The sequence below is a fragment of the Microcaecilia unicolor genome, chromosome 2 (assembly GCF_901765095.1).
Source record: "Microcaecilia unicolor chromosome 2, aMicUni1.1, whole genome shotgun sequence".
In the NCBI taxonomy this organism is placed as follows: domain Eukaryota; kingdom Metazoa; phylum Chordata; class Amphibia; order Gymnophiona; family Siphonopidae; genus Microcaecilia; species Microcaecilia unicolor.
In genome coordinates, this window is record NC_044032.1 from 361536747 (window position 1) to 361550330 (window position 13584).

Consider the following 13584-nt stretch of genomic DNA (forward strand, 5'->3'; position numbering starts at 1 on the left):
GAGACAGAACATGTATGTGCGTGTATGACTCTGAGATCTAGAGAGCAAAATCAATCTTTGAGTTCTATAAGAGGTAACAGTGATCCCAGAGAAAATTAACTATCAGTGGAATCTCCCAGTTTTAGATTAAAGTATTTTTCATAATTGAAAGGTATGGCTTGAGCCATCTCATGGACAAAGCCAGGAATGGATATACTTTCTGGAGGAGACCTGCGTTTCTCAGGTGACTGAGAAGAATCAGATGGGATGCCATAGAACTCCTCAGCTGAGAGGTCCTGTGGGTCCTGATCTGGCTCCCAGGAGACGTCTGAGTTTGACACTTTGAAGTACTGTTCTTGGGAAGTACATGGAAGAAAGCGTCAATTAGAGTGCCAACTCTCCATCGAGGTAGATGAGTCTCCAAGGTTAGAGAAAGTTCCTCTGTCAATTTAGATACATGTCAGTAGGGTTTGTGCTACCTCCAACATTCGTCGTCAAGCTGGTGTGTGGGACCTCTCCTGTGATAGATTGATGTATCGACAGGCTAGGCTAAGGCTGGCGCAAGCACCCTGTAAGCCTGTATACATGGTGAATGCAGTAGCCCAAGCGCTCCTCCTTGAACATAGTCTGGATTTTCTCCTGAAGAGTAGGAGTTGGTATCTGCTGAGAAAGTGGTGTGGACTCAGCCTGAGTTATAGCCTGTGCAGGCGTAGGAGATCTCGAAGAATCTCAATGTGAAATTGGTTGGAGAGAAAGAGAGTGGTCACTTTGGCATGGACACTTCCCTTGCATCGAGGATGTCGATGCAGGGGAGGTGTTGGCAGAGTAGCTGGAGGAAGAACTATGGCGATGCTTCTTAGGTTTTTTTTTTTATACTGCAGGTCCCTCGATGCACTAAACACTGATGAAGAGGAAGTTGCGATACAGAGTCCAACGTCGGACTGTCTTGATGTTGCACCAGTGCACCCGATGTTGACGCTGACACCAATGCAGGTTCCACATCGAGTACTGAATCCCCTACCATTTTTGATGTGGATGCTGAAGAACCAAAAATTTTTCACCAGGGTCCTCGCTTGCATGTATAGGTAGAGGCTACACTGTATGTCCCAGTGCTCAGGATCCAAGAACTGAACGCATCAGTTATGGGAGTCTGTGCCTGAAATAGTCCTATTTCATCAAGTACAGTTCTTAAAAGCCACTGAGCACCCTCATTGACATGTAAGGAAAAATGGTCTATGCAAGTTTGAAAGGCTCCATGGACCGTGGAGCTCGAGTAGTCGCATACCCAAAAATGGTCGATGAGCTCAGAAGCCTCAAAGTACCGGAAAATGAAAAATTTTTTTAAATGAATAAATTGAACTAATACAGAAAAAAGAAGAATATGAAAAAAAATCTCTCGAAAAAAGGGAAGGAGCTAAAAGATACTAGTTTTATGTGCTGAGAGATTAAAAAAAAAAAAAGGAACCTCTCTGCTCTGCAGAAACGACAGACTGCTGGTACTGCACTCAAGCATTGGGCGGGAAGGCACCCAGGCATGCATGGTGGGGGAACTGCCTCAAAGTTTTAAAGTGACAGTGCACTATGGCAGTAACAGCACCAGGGTCTGTATATGACGTCTCATAAGTACATAAGTATTGCCACACTGGGACACAGCAAAGGTCCATCAAGCCAAGCATCCTGTTTCCAACAGTGGCCAATCCACGTCACAAATACCTGGCAAGGTCCCAAAAAAGTTCAAAGCATTTTATGCTGCTTATCCCAGAAATAAGCAGTGGATTTTCCCTGTCATTTTAATAATGTTCTATGGACTTTTCCTTTAGGAAGCCGGGCAAACCTTTTTTAAACCCCGCTAAGCTAACTGCCTTTACCACATTCTCTAGCAATGAATTCCAGAGTTTAATTACACGTTGAGTGAAGAAAAATTTCTCTGATTCGTTTTAAATTTGCTACTTTGCGGTTTACAGATAAAAGATACCTGGGAACATAAAATCAGTTGATAAATTGATCCAGAAAAATTATGAACTATTCATACATACATTAAAAATCTCAGCATAGATAATTCTCAAACAGCCAAATGTGAGAAGCCACGGAGAGGGGGCCGGAAAGTCTGTAGGGAAAAGGGCCAGGGAAAGAAAACTTTTCCACTAGCCCCAGGAGACTACAGTTCCCAGACGCCCCAGCATAGACTGCCCTCCCCTTTTAAAGACAGCAGCCCTTCCCCTTCCTCTGAGATGCAGGACTACTGTTCCCAGCAGGCCCCGGATAGAGCACCTGACCTGGCCAGGAAGCATGTTCAGCACTACAATTCCCAGGCTCCTCAGAGAGGGGAGGGTGATTGGTCTGGGAGGTCTAATCAGGAGGTTATCATGCAGCTAGGGGAGAGGCAGAGGGAGGAGCCCCTGGACTGGCAGCCCTTACAGGGAGGACAGGGGATTCCTCAGGGGACAGCGTGGGATCAGGAACCTATGGATGTCTCAACTCTGGCCAAGGTGAAAGGGCAACAACTGAAAGGGCTCCTAGCCACCTTGCTTTCTGGATTGCTGCAGGAGGGGAGAAGGTTTCTGGGAAGGGAGAAAAGAACCTGATAGAAAGCTGAGCCCGGACCCATGTGGTAGGATACCAAGTGATAGTACTGGTAAAGATATGGGAGGGGGGTCCCTTCAATCTTTACTAATTCTCAGGCAGAGAGGGGTGGAGGAAAAGGGCTGAAGTTAAGTGCAAGCAAACTGCTCTGTCTGCAAGTGGACTTTGATTAAAACTGAATGCAGCAGAACTGTTCTGTTTATAAATGAAAATTGATTAAACTGAATGCAGCAGAGCTGCTATGCCTATAAATGAATTGATTGAACTGAATGCAGCAGAGCTGCTATGCCTATAAATGAATTTGGATTGGAACTGGAAGCTGTAAAAGTGTTTTGCCTACAAGTGGACTCTGATTGAAGCTGAGAGCCACAGGTCTACTCTGTATATACCACAAACCGATGACCAGGGTCTCTGATTGGTGTTGGAACTGAGATGCTGGGGAACGCCTGTGCGGATTTGGGTTTGTTACGAACTTTGGGGTTTTGCTGTGAACTATGCTTTGATGAGTGGGCTGATGTTTAACCGTTTGCCTTTTACCCATTATTAATGATTGGATTCCACCTCTAGACTAAGTGGACTGATTAAGGAGGAAGAAGAAACCAAGGACAAAGCAGTACATTGCACTTGGGGCTATAACTGCACTAGGCAGTCGCCTACACGACTGTGGAGACAGGGTTCCGGACCCTTGACCACACAAGATTACAATAGTTTTCTAAATCAAAATAAATTATCAACAGCTCTAACAATGTAAGGAAGGTCATTCCAAAGCTTAATTCCAACAAAGGACAACAACGACTGAAATATTTATATGGATCTAGCAGATGGAAAATGTAAAAGCAATGTATTTTGCAGTGACATAACTATCTCAACAGGGGAAAGTAAGTAACAAGAACAAGTATTCTGGATCAAAGCCATACAGTATTTTAAAAATAATTGTGTAGGCTTTAACCAATAAAGGAGTAACCCTATCAAACTTCTTTGCAGAGTATATTACGTGAATTGTTGCATTTTGTAGGGTTTTTCAATTTCTTCAAAATTATTTGTGTGAAACCTACAAAGAGTATGTTGTAGTAATCTGACTCAAAATAAGAGCCTTAACAATTAATCTGAATTGCAGAGGTTCAAAATAATATCTAATCCTATCCCTTTAGAATGTAGGGGATCTTTTTTTTTAACTGAGTCATATGTTTCTCAAAGGACAATTTAGTATCTTATACTACTCCCAATCTACTATAATAATTTCCACCTCCAACGTTCTGAAGCTGACTCCGTGGCTTCACTGAAGTTAAGGGTTTATAAGGTCTGTTATGTTCGTCAGTTTAGGTTTGTCAGTCTGTCACCATCTCTCTCTGCCCTGCTCTCGCGCCAAAACGTGATGACGTCGAGGGCGGGTAATCCTACTATACAAATGAACAGCACGGCACGTCACAGGGGGGTGGAAACATATTGACCAAACCGGCTTCCTTGCTTACAATGGAATGGACTACATAGGCTCACTTCCACTCCCATCTATAAAGGCCTCCTTGGGTACCTCTTTCTCCCCCCCCCCCCCCCCCCCCCCCCCCCCCAATCTTACAACTTTCGCTTTTCGCCCGCAGACTCTCTGCAGTCCGCGTGGTCATTTTCAATGCCCTAAAGCGTTCTTCCTCTGGCACCGGCAATTCAGATAGTCAGCCTTCTGCCAGCATCGGGGTCTCTCCTCAGGCGCGTCCCACCTACTGTTATGAGGTGCGACGCGCCTGAGGAGAGGCCCTGACGCTGGCAAGAAGGCTGACTCACTGACTCGCCGGTGCCGGAGGGACAACGCTTCAGGGCTGCCAAAACGTGATGAGAGGAAACCTGATTTTAAAAGATCCAGCTTCAGGGATTTTGTCATGCTAACGATCCAATAAATCAGCATAAATGGCAGTTTCAACAATATGTTAATTCCTCTCATCCTATCTCCATAAACTACATCATGAAAACATTGCTTCACCACTAAGGTACTTAATGTAAGTGTGTAAAGCATTTTTTCTCACTTTTAAGCATACTTGGAATGCTTGCAATACAAAGGAGACTGTGACTGTAGCCAATAGGTGAATGCCCACACTCACACACGCCGCTACACTGTCCCCCCCCCCCCCACATCATACACAAACTCTGACACCCTCCCCTCCCCACCCCAACACCACCACCCACATCATACACAAACTCTCCAAGGGACAATCAACAGACACACATTCCTTCAACCCCCCCCCCCCCCCACACACACAAAAAAAACATACTGTACCATAAACAGCATCCCTGTCACTAACACCCACACACTCCCCTCCCACCCCCCTTAATACACAAACTCAAAATTGGAAAATCAACATCTCTCTCACTCAGACACACTTCCCCCAACCACCTCCACAACATCATACACAAACTCTGTCACGGTGAATCTAGATCTCTGTCTCTCACTCACAACCACACACTCCCCCCCCCCCCCCCCCCCACTAAATACACAAGCTGAACCATAGAGAATCAACCTCTCTCACTCACATTTACACACACAACCAAACTCCACCCCCCCCCTGCCCACAAGAACATACACACACTCTGCCATGGAGAGACAGCATCTCTCTCTCTCACTCACATACACTCCCAGCCCCACCCCCCTTAATACACAAGCTCTAACATGCAGAATCACCATTTCTCACTCACACACACACAGCGAACACAAAGAAAAAAACCCAGAAAACCAACAAAACAGATATTACACAAAATACAACAATGTAAATTATTCATTAGCATAACAACACATTTCTCCTAACAATCCCTTTCAAAACATTAATTGCAGGAAGCCAATACCTTGCTAGCGCCAGTTTCATTAGTTTCAGAAACGGGCCTTTTTTCCCTAGTATTTTAATATCCGATCTAATTGGGAAATTGGTCTTGACTTTAGCTGGCATCCGAAGTAACGTCTCCTGTTCAGGATTTGCAACAATAATTACCTTTGTTTAACTAAATTCAATTTTAGTTTGTGTGTATTAACCAAGTCTTCAACTAACTTGACACCAAAAGTAACTTTAGTGTCAATGTCCAACGATATTGAATCCAGTGTGAGAATATTATGTCCTCGGAGAACAAAGCATAGAGAAAGTTCAACAGTACACTCCAAGGTGTCTGTCGACAGATCCAAACAAGCTGCCAAGTTGCTGAAACCATTCTACACTTGGCCTCAAGCCTCACAATGCATCTAGGATGTGCATTATTAAAATCCTATATACAAAATTTTTTTGTTGTTAACTTTGGGCTTCTTTTACTAAGCCGCACTAGTGATTCCCATATGGCAAAAGAAAGGAAGCCTATAGGAATTGAATGGGCTTCCTCTCATTTACCACACAGGAATCACTAGTGCGGCTTTGTAAAAGAAGCCCTTTATGCTATGAAAGATTTCAATTAATGACTAGCATTAAAAATGGTTTAAATGGTAAATATCTCATTTTAAAATATTTTATACATAGCATCTAAAATGATAATTTTTTTTTACATTTTCTACATTTCATCATTTCTTTAAAACATATTTTGCTAAATCTCTGGTACAATTTTTGATGGCCTCCTAGTGCATTGCTGTTAGCCAACAGATTTTTCTGAGATCACTGTGGATGAAGAGTATCTGCAGTACTGATAATTCATAAAAACTTTTTTCCTTGAAAATATCTCCTAATGCACACGATAGGGCAAATATCAAACAAAAATGGAGGTTTCTTTAGAAATGGAGTTTGCATTATTAATAGTGACAAAAGAACTTTGTAGGAAGAATCCTAACGCAAAGTGTCCATTCTTTTTCACTTCATAATGTTACTCTTTCAAGTTAATTATCACATTCTATTTAATCATTGCAATTCAACCCTACAAGTCTTTTATACTGATGTATTCACTGACTAATTTGTACTATTTAGATTAATAATATGTTAGATACATTGAACCCGATTTGTATTGTTAATATAATAATCTGTTAGCCATATTAAACCCGATTTGATTGGGAAAATGTGGGATATAAATGAAACAAATAAATCACAATGCTAACTTGCTTCTCTGCTTTGTCAGCAGGCAGTCTTTTCTAGTGGCCATGGTTTCTAGCAATTCTCTGAGCAAGCCCATAAAACTCAAACCTTGCTATGGAATTGCCTCATCCCTACAAAATTATGGGAAACCAGGAGATGGTTGGGCAGGAATGTGCAGTTCTCTGCCTTTCTACCCTATTTCACACTGATTCCTCTATGCACAATGGCCCTCTTCTCAAAATTCCATCAATTCCTCCATACACAACCTCCCTCTTCCTTCCCCCACTCCTTGTCTTCTCTTCCTTTTTCCATCCTCACAATACCTTTTCATTGCTGATTGCAGAGACCTCTTTTCCCTACTCCCTAAAAATAAAATAATTACACAGACATACAAGCAATGTTGGAAAACTCCTTAAGATGTAAAATGTTACATTAATTAATATGCATATGTACACTGATAGGTGCAATTTTACATAAATGCGGTACAAAGGTTGCCGCTTAAAACTTGTAGAATTTTGCCACAAGAATCTGGGGATTGTCTTGATTTCCAAGATTCCATACTGCACTAAATGTCCTTCCTTTCTGTGTCTAGTATTCATATATGCCTGTCCAAGCCCTCTAATATTTGCCATCGTCACTTGGAATGCATCCTAGCACTGATGGTAATTGCTCAAAACGAGGATGATCTCTATCCAGAAATCAATTATTTTAAGTGAATTCTCAAGTTAACTGAAACATCCAATTCTTGAACAGTAAATATGCAGACAGACGTTACAGATGGTACTAGAGATAAAGGTCAAACTATGGCTATAGCATAACATTTATCTATTTATCCTTTGAAGCATTTTTATTGTTTCAAAGCAAATATTCTTTCCTCACAGATGATGATACCTTTCTAAGTTAGATTTTTGTGACCTACCAATGCATAAATTGATCTCACATCTCTTACGGTTTATCTTTTCTGCATTTATAAAGATCTTTTTTTTGTCCTCTTGGGTTTGAAATTGCGCATGCAGAAAATGTTGGGGCAGGCATTGTGTCATGAATGCATACAAGGTGAATTCCCCTAAACTGATTTTGGACAGCAGGGCTTCAACGGTAAAAATGCTGGCCTCCATATGGAGACTAGAATTTACACAGAAATATTATCACCTTATATTGAGTATCTTCCAGAGAAAATACCAATATATTTTTTAGGTGACCTCTATCCCATTGAAGCCTTGCAACTGTAGAAAAGTTCTGGGATTATTAATATTTTATGAAAACTAGGAGTCTGGTATTTATCATGTAATGCCGTAGTGCTACCCTAAAGTCAGCAGGGGACTAAATCTCTTGATCTGACAGATACTGCACAAGTGTGGCCCATACCTGTGCATGTACTCCGGCCTGTTAACACCCCTACCTGCCAAATGTTTAGGCAAGTACCCTGCCAACAACAATTTCCTGATGGTTTTTGGGGACATAATAACCCCAAAACATGGGAGTCACATGACTTCCAAAAAGGACATATACAGCCAACATAAAAAAACTAGATCCTCTAGCGACACTTCCTTGGCACGCTGATCAGTAGATAATACGTTAACCAACAAATTTATTACAATAAGAAAGCAATGAAGATGAAAACAATTAAATCTGGAAAAGTACAATGGATTATACAGAGAACACTACCTTGCCAGGTATTTGTGACCTGGATTGGCCACTGTTGGAAACAGGATGCTGGGCTTGATGGACCTTTGGAAATTCCCATTATGGCAATACTTATGTACTTGTGTAATTATACTTCACTTTAACTTCCCTGCTGATTGAACATTGCAATTTCAGTCAAAACTGGATCTTCTAATAATATCACAGCCAGTTCTTCTGGACTGTTTTCGTAAGAGCAGCTGAGACTCAAAATCTCTGTCCCCTCGTTACGCTGCTTGTGAATTGCAGACTTTGGGAACTCCAAACATATCTATCACTAACTGATTTCTCTCTCTCTCTCTATTGCTGGTAACTGAGGCAACCATCACACAGACTCATAGGCTTTGGTTGAATCCGTCAAAAGGTTAAACTCAGCCAGTCCTGACAGCAACTGCAAACTGCTGCAGGATATCAACTGCAGGTTACCTTCAACAGAAAGTTCTTATATGAGAAAAAAAAAGGCACAGAGCAAAACAATGAATAGAATCAACACACAGAACCCTTATTTCACTACAGCATCCTAACAGTCTGGCTATAAATACAATAAACAGAACTAGAATAAATATCTGGTAAGACAACCTGCCAAAAGCAAGACTGGAACACCATATCCTTAGCTCAATCTCAGCATCTATATTTGCCTTCTGGGAGAAATAAATCCTAAAACAGGCAAAGTGTTTTGCATACTCCAGCTCATTATCAATACTACTTTCAACTAAATTTAATGTTTGACTCAGAACAGGTTAAAAAAGGTCTATTTTTTGATAACTACAAGAACTTATCAAGTGATATCTAATTCGAGTATGTCAGTTTCATGGACACCCGAGTGCGGTGTTCCCCAAGGGTCTCCACTCTCGCCAACCCTCTTCAACCTAATGATGACACTGCTGGCCAAATCTTTAGCCAAGCAAGGCCTTAACCCATACATATGTGCAGATGTTACAAGTTACATCCCGTTTAAACGTAATTTAAAAAGAAATCACCAACAACATCAATCATAGCTTCCAAATTATGCACTCTTGGGAGGAGGCATTTCAAGTGAAACTAAATGCAGAGAAAACTCAGTGTCTTGTACTTACATCACAATATAATACTAATAACTTCACCACTATATCCACACCAAACTTTACCCTTCCCATTTCAGATACCCTGAAAATTCTCGGAGTAACCATTGATCGGAATCTCAACTGGAAAGCCATGGGAAGAATATAACAAGGAAGATGTTTTTCTCAATGTGGAAACTCAAGAGAATTAAACCTTTCTTCCCTAGGGGAATCTTTCGTAATCTAGTACAATCAATGGTACTGAGTCATTTAGACTATTGCAATGGTCTTCTTGCTGACTGTAAAGAACAAATCATCAGAAAACTTCAAACTGCCGAAAACACTGCAGCCAGACTTATATTTGGAAAAACAAAATACGAAATTGCTAAGCGCCTAAGAGAAAACTTACACTGGCTTCCTCTTAAAGAACATATAACTTTCAAAATATGCACTCTGGTGCATAAAATAATTCACGGTGATGCTTCGACCTACGTTAGATCTGATTGACCTGCCAACCAGGAATGCTAAAAGATCGGCACGCACATTCCTAAATCCTCACTTCCCCAGCTGTAAAGGTCTAAAATATAGATTAATACATGCATCCAGCTTTTCATACTTAAGTTCACAAATGTGGAATGCTCTACCATTGGACCTGAAAATAATCCGTAACCTAATTAGCTTCCGTAAGGCACTGAAAACACATCTCTTTAATAAGACATACCATAATGACTTATAATTGGAACTGTAATTCACCATCATTTACTTATCGGATTATGATCTCCCTATATCGTATTGTTTAATTTTAATATGCAATCCATGTTCATAATGTGATACCAATTGTAGATTTTCCCTTTTTTACCTGACTGTTCATTTAGCATTCATGTTCTATATATATTACCAATTGTATATGTATTCTGAAATGACATAAGCCATGACGGAAAATTGTAAACCATATTGAGCCTGCAAATAGGTGGGAAAATGTGAGATACAAATGCAATAAATAAATAAATAAATAAAGCTAAGGCTTAATACTAGCCTTTTTATGAGCTTCAGTGAAGTAATTAAGAATTATTTTGTAGATTCTTTTTTATGTGTGTAAGCACAAAACAGTCATCTGCATACTGGTGTTCAGTTATTACCGCTAATACCACATTAATCCTAGAACAAAGAGACATGAAAAAGATTACCAACTGTCTGATAATGAACTCTAAAACCCAAAGACAGCTGACTGCAAAGTAGAACATTCAAGGGTTCTAAATAAACAAATGCATCTCAGTAGCAGTACAGACAACCTTTATGCATTTATGACAGATTCAACTGAGGAATTCTGATGAGGAACTTCAACTTAACACTACACCAGTGAAAGTACACTCCATCCTTTGAATTGCATTCATCAGTGTTAACTCTGCATTTACTCAAAAGACAAGCCCATCATACTGAGCAACTATGGCTTAGTTGCAACACTACTTTGAATGCTCTAGGATCTAAGCAACACTATGCTACCTATAAACTAGTTATGTGATCCAATAAGAATGCATGCTATTCTTCCTCACTGCAACAGTGCAAGAACCTGCTCAAGACAATTCTATTAGTTTCAGAGCTCTCCAACTCTACTCTCTCATCTTTTCTGATACTGACTCCACTACCTGTGATCATTTTCTCACCATCTTGCTCAGATATTTCTCTTCATCAGCTGTCCTTCCTACTTTGCCATCTATGCTACCTTCATCTCTTCTTTATCTCTGATCATCTAAGGGACCCATGCAAATCATGTCTTCTTTTTTTTTCTGTGTCCCACTTCAGCCAAAGCAACTGAGTAAAAATATTTTATTTTCCTTGCATCACCTTTGGAACCATTCCTACAGTTAACCCTCTACAACTGTATTACCAAGACATCAAGCCCAGAAGTGACCAAGTTTATAAATGACTAAGCTGTGAAGAGTGCTATGGATTGTAATATGGGTAAACAATGATCAATAAATGCAATAAATAGAACTAGAATATCTATGCAAAGATATCTTTCAGTCGCAGACAGCGGTTTACTTGATTGAGCTGCGACTGAAGGACTGCGTTTGTTCAATCAGAATATCTTTCTATTTTGTGTAAAGAGGATCACTCGGCACTGCAGTATATTGCTTCTCAGAATTGTATTGTTTTCACAATACTGCCGAATGTTGTCAGCTATTTCTTGCAACCACTGACCGAATGTTGTCAGCTATTTCTTGCGACCCCTGACGCAGGCGCTGAGTGCCAAAACACGGACCATGTTGGGTCCATTTAAGTATTGTTTCATCAACATATATGATTAAAGACTTCATTCCCCTTTTTTTGAAGGCCCTTGGTCCTTTTCGTTTCGCTTAATTTCAGGATAGTCATAACAATGATAAAAAATATTTCCATACATTTTGTCATAGAATCAGGTAAGAACTGGTATTTCAAGTTTTTTGGTTTGAATACTTTTGAATGCCAGACTTAAATAAATAAATAAAGCTGAAATAAATTTATTATTTAATTAGGGATTCCAGCACATGGCTGGTTGTTACTACCAAAACTTGGTGGAGGGAGATTTGGTGGTGGAAACACAGTTGTACCTAGGTTATTCCTGTTTCTGTTAAGTATTAAAAACAGAGCAGAAGGTTACAGTGGTGTTCAGAAGCAGTCTGAAACTCTGTTGGACTCATCTGCAGAAGGTGGAAGGGGTGACCACATGTTTTATGAGATGGGCCCTGACAGACAGCATAGGTTTCTCTGATTTATTGACCACGCAGAATGAATATTGGTAAGACAATTACTTTTCAATGTAATTAGGAAAGCATAATGGAAAATTTTATTTTATTGGAATATTTTAATATACAATTTGAAGTCTTCTCCCATTCTTAGAAGTACCATTTCACAGAGAGACTAGAAGATATGGATTTTTACAAGAGATGGATGGGCCCCACTTAAGGGGCCATATTGGAGTTAATATTTTTCAAAGTGGCTTTCATATTTTAATTTTGATTTGATGGACATTGGAAAAGAAGAAATTATGTCTTACCTGATAATTTTCTTTCCATTAGTCCTTCCCACTATTCCAGAACCTGTGGGATAGTTGCGTCCATCAACCAGCAGGAAACAGAAACAAAAAACTGAGCTGAGACATCTCTCCTCTTGGCATTCAGCCCTGTCCTCAGTGTTTATGTAGGCAAGCAGTAAGTACATAAGTACATAAGTAATGCCATACTGGGAAAAGACCAAGGGTCCATCGAGCCCAGCATCCTGTCCACGACAGCGGCCAATCCAGGCCAAGGGCACCTGGCAAGCTTCCCAAACGTACAAACATTCTATACATGTTATTCCTGGAATTTTGGAGTTTTCCAAGTCCGTTTAGTAGCGATTTATGGACTTGTCCTTTAGGAAACCGTCCAACCCCTTTTTAAACTCTGCTAAGCTAACCGCCTTCACCACTTTCTCCGGCAACGAATTCCAGAGTTTAATTACACGTTGGGTGAAGAAACATTTTCTCCGATTTGTTTTAAATTTACTACACTGTAGTTTCATTGCATGCCCCCTAGTCCTAGTATTTTTGGAAAGCGTGAACAGACGCTTCACATCCACCTGTTCCACTTCACTCATTATTTTATATACCTCTATCATGTCTCCCCTCAGCCGTCTCTTCTCCAAGCTGTATAGCCCTAGCCTCCTTAGTCTTTCTTCATAGGGAAGTCGTCCCATCCCCGCTATCATTTTAGTCGCCCTTCGCTGCACCTTTTCCAATTCTACTATATCTTTCTTGAGATGCGGCGACCAGAATTGAACACAATATTCAAGGTGCGGTCGCACCATGGAGCGATACAACGGCATTATAACATCCTCACACCTGTTTTCCATACCTTTCCTGATAATACCCAACATTCTATTCGCTTTCTTAGCCGCAGCAGCACACTGAGCAGAAGGTTTCAGTGTGTTATCGACGACGACGACACCCAGATCCCTTTCTTGGTCCGTAACTCCTAACGTGGAACCTTGCATGACGTAGCTATAATTCGGGTTCTTTTTTCCCCACATGCATCACCTTGCACTTGCTCACATTAAACATCATCTGCCATTTAGCCGCTCAGTCTCCCAGTCTCGTAAGGTCCTCTTGTAATTTTTCACAATCCTGTCGCGATCTAACGACTTTGAATAACTTTGTGTCATCAGCAAATTTAATTACCTCGCTAGTTACTCCCATCTCTAAATCATTTATAAATATATTAAAAAGCAGCGGTCCTAGCACGGACCCCTGA

General features: G+C 40.6%; 1 protein-coding gene across 1 annotated transcript in view; it reads right to left on the reverse strand.

Annotated features, from left to right (window-relative positions):
* PSD3 (pleckstrin and Sec7 domain containing 3) overlaps window positions 1-13584 on the reverse strand; it is a 599926-nt gene that overhangs the window by 178790 nt on the left and 407552 nt on the right. The window lies entirely within an intron of this gene.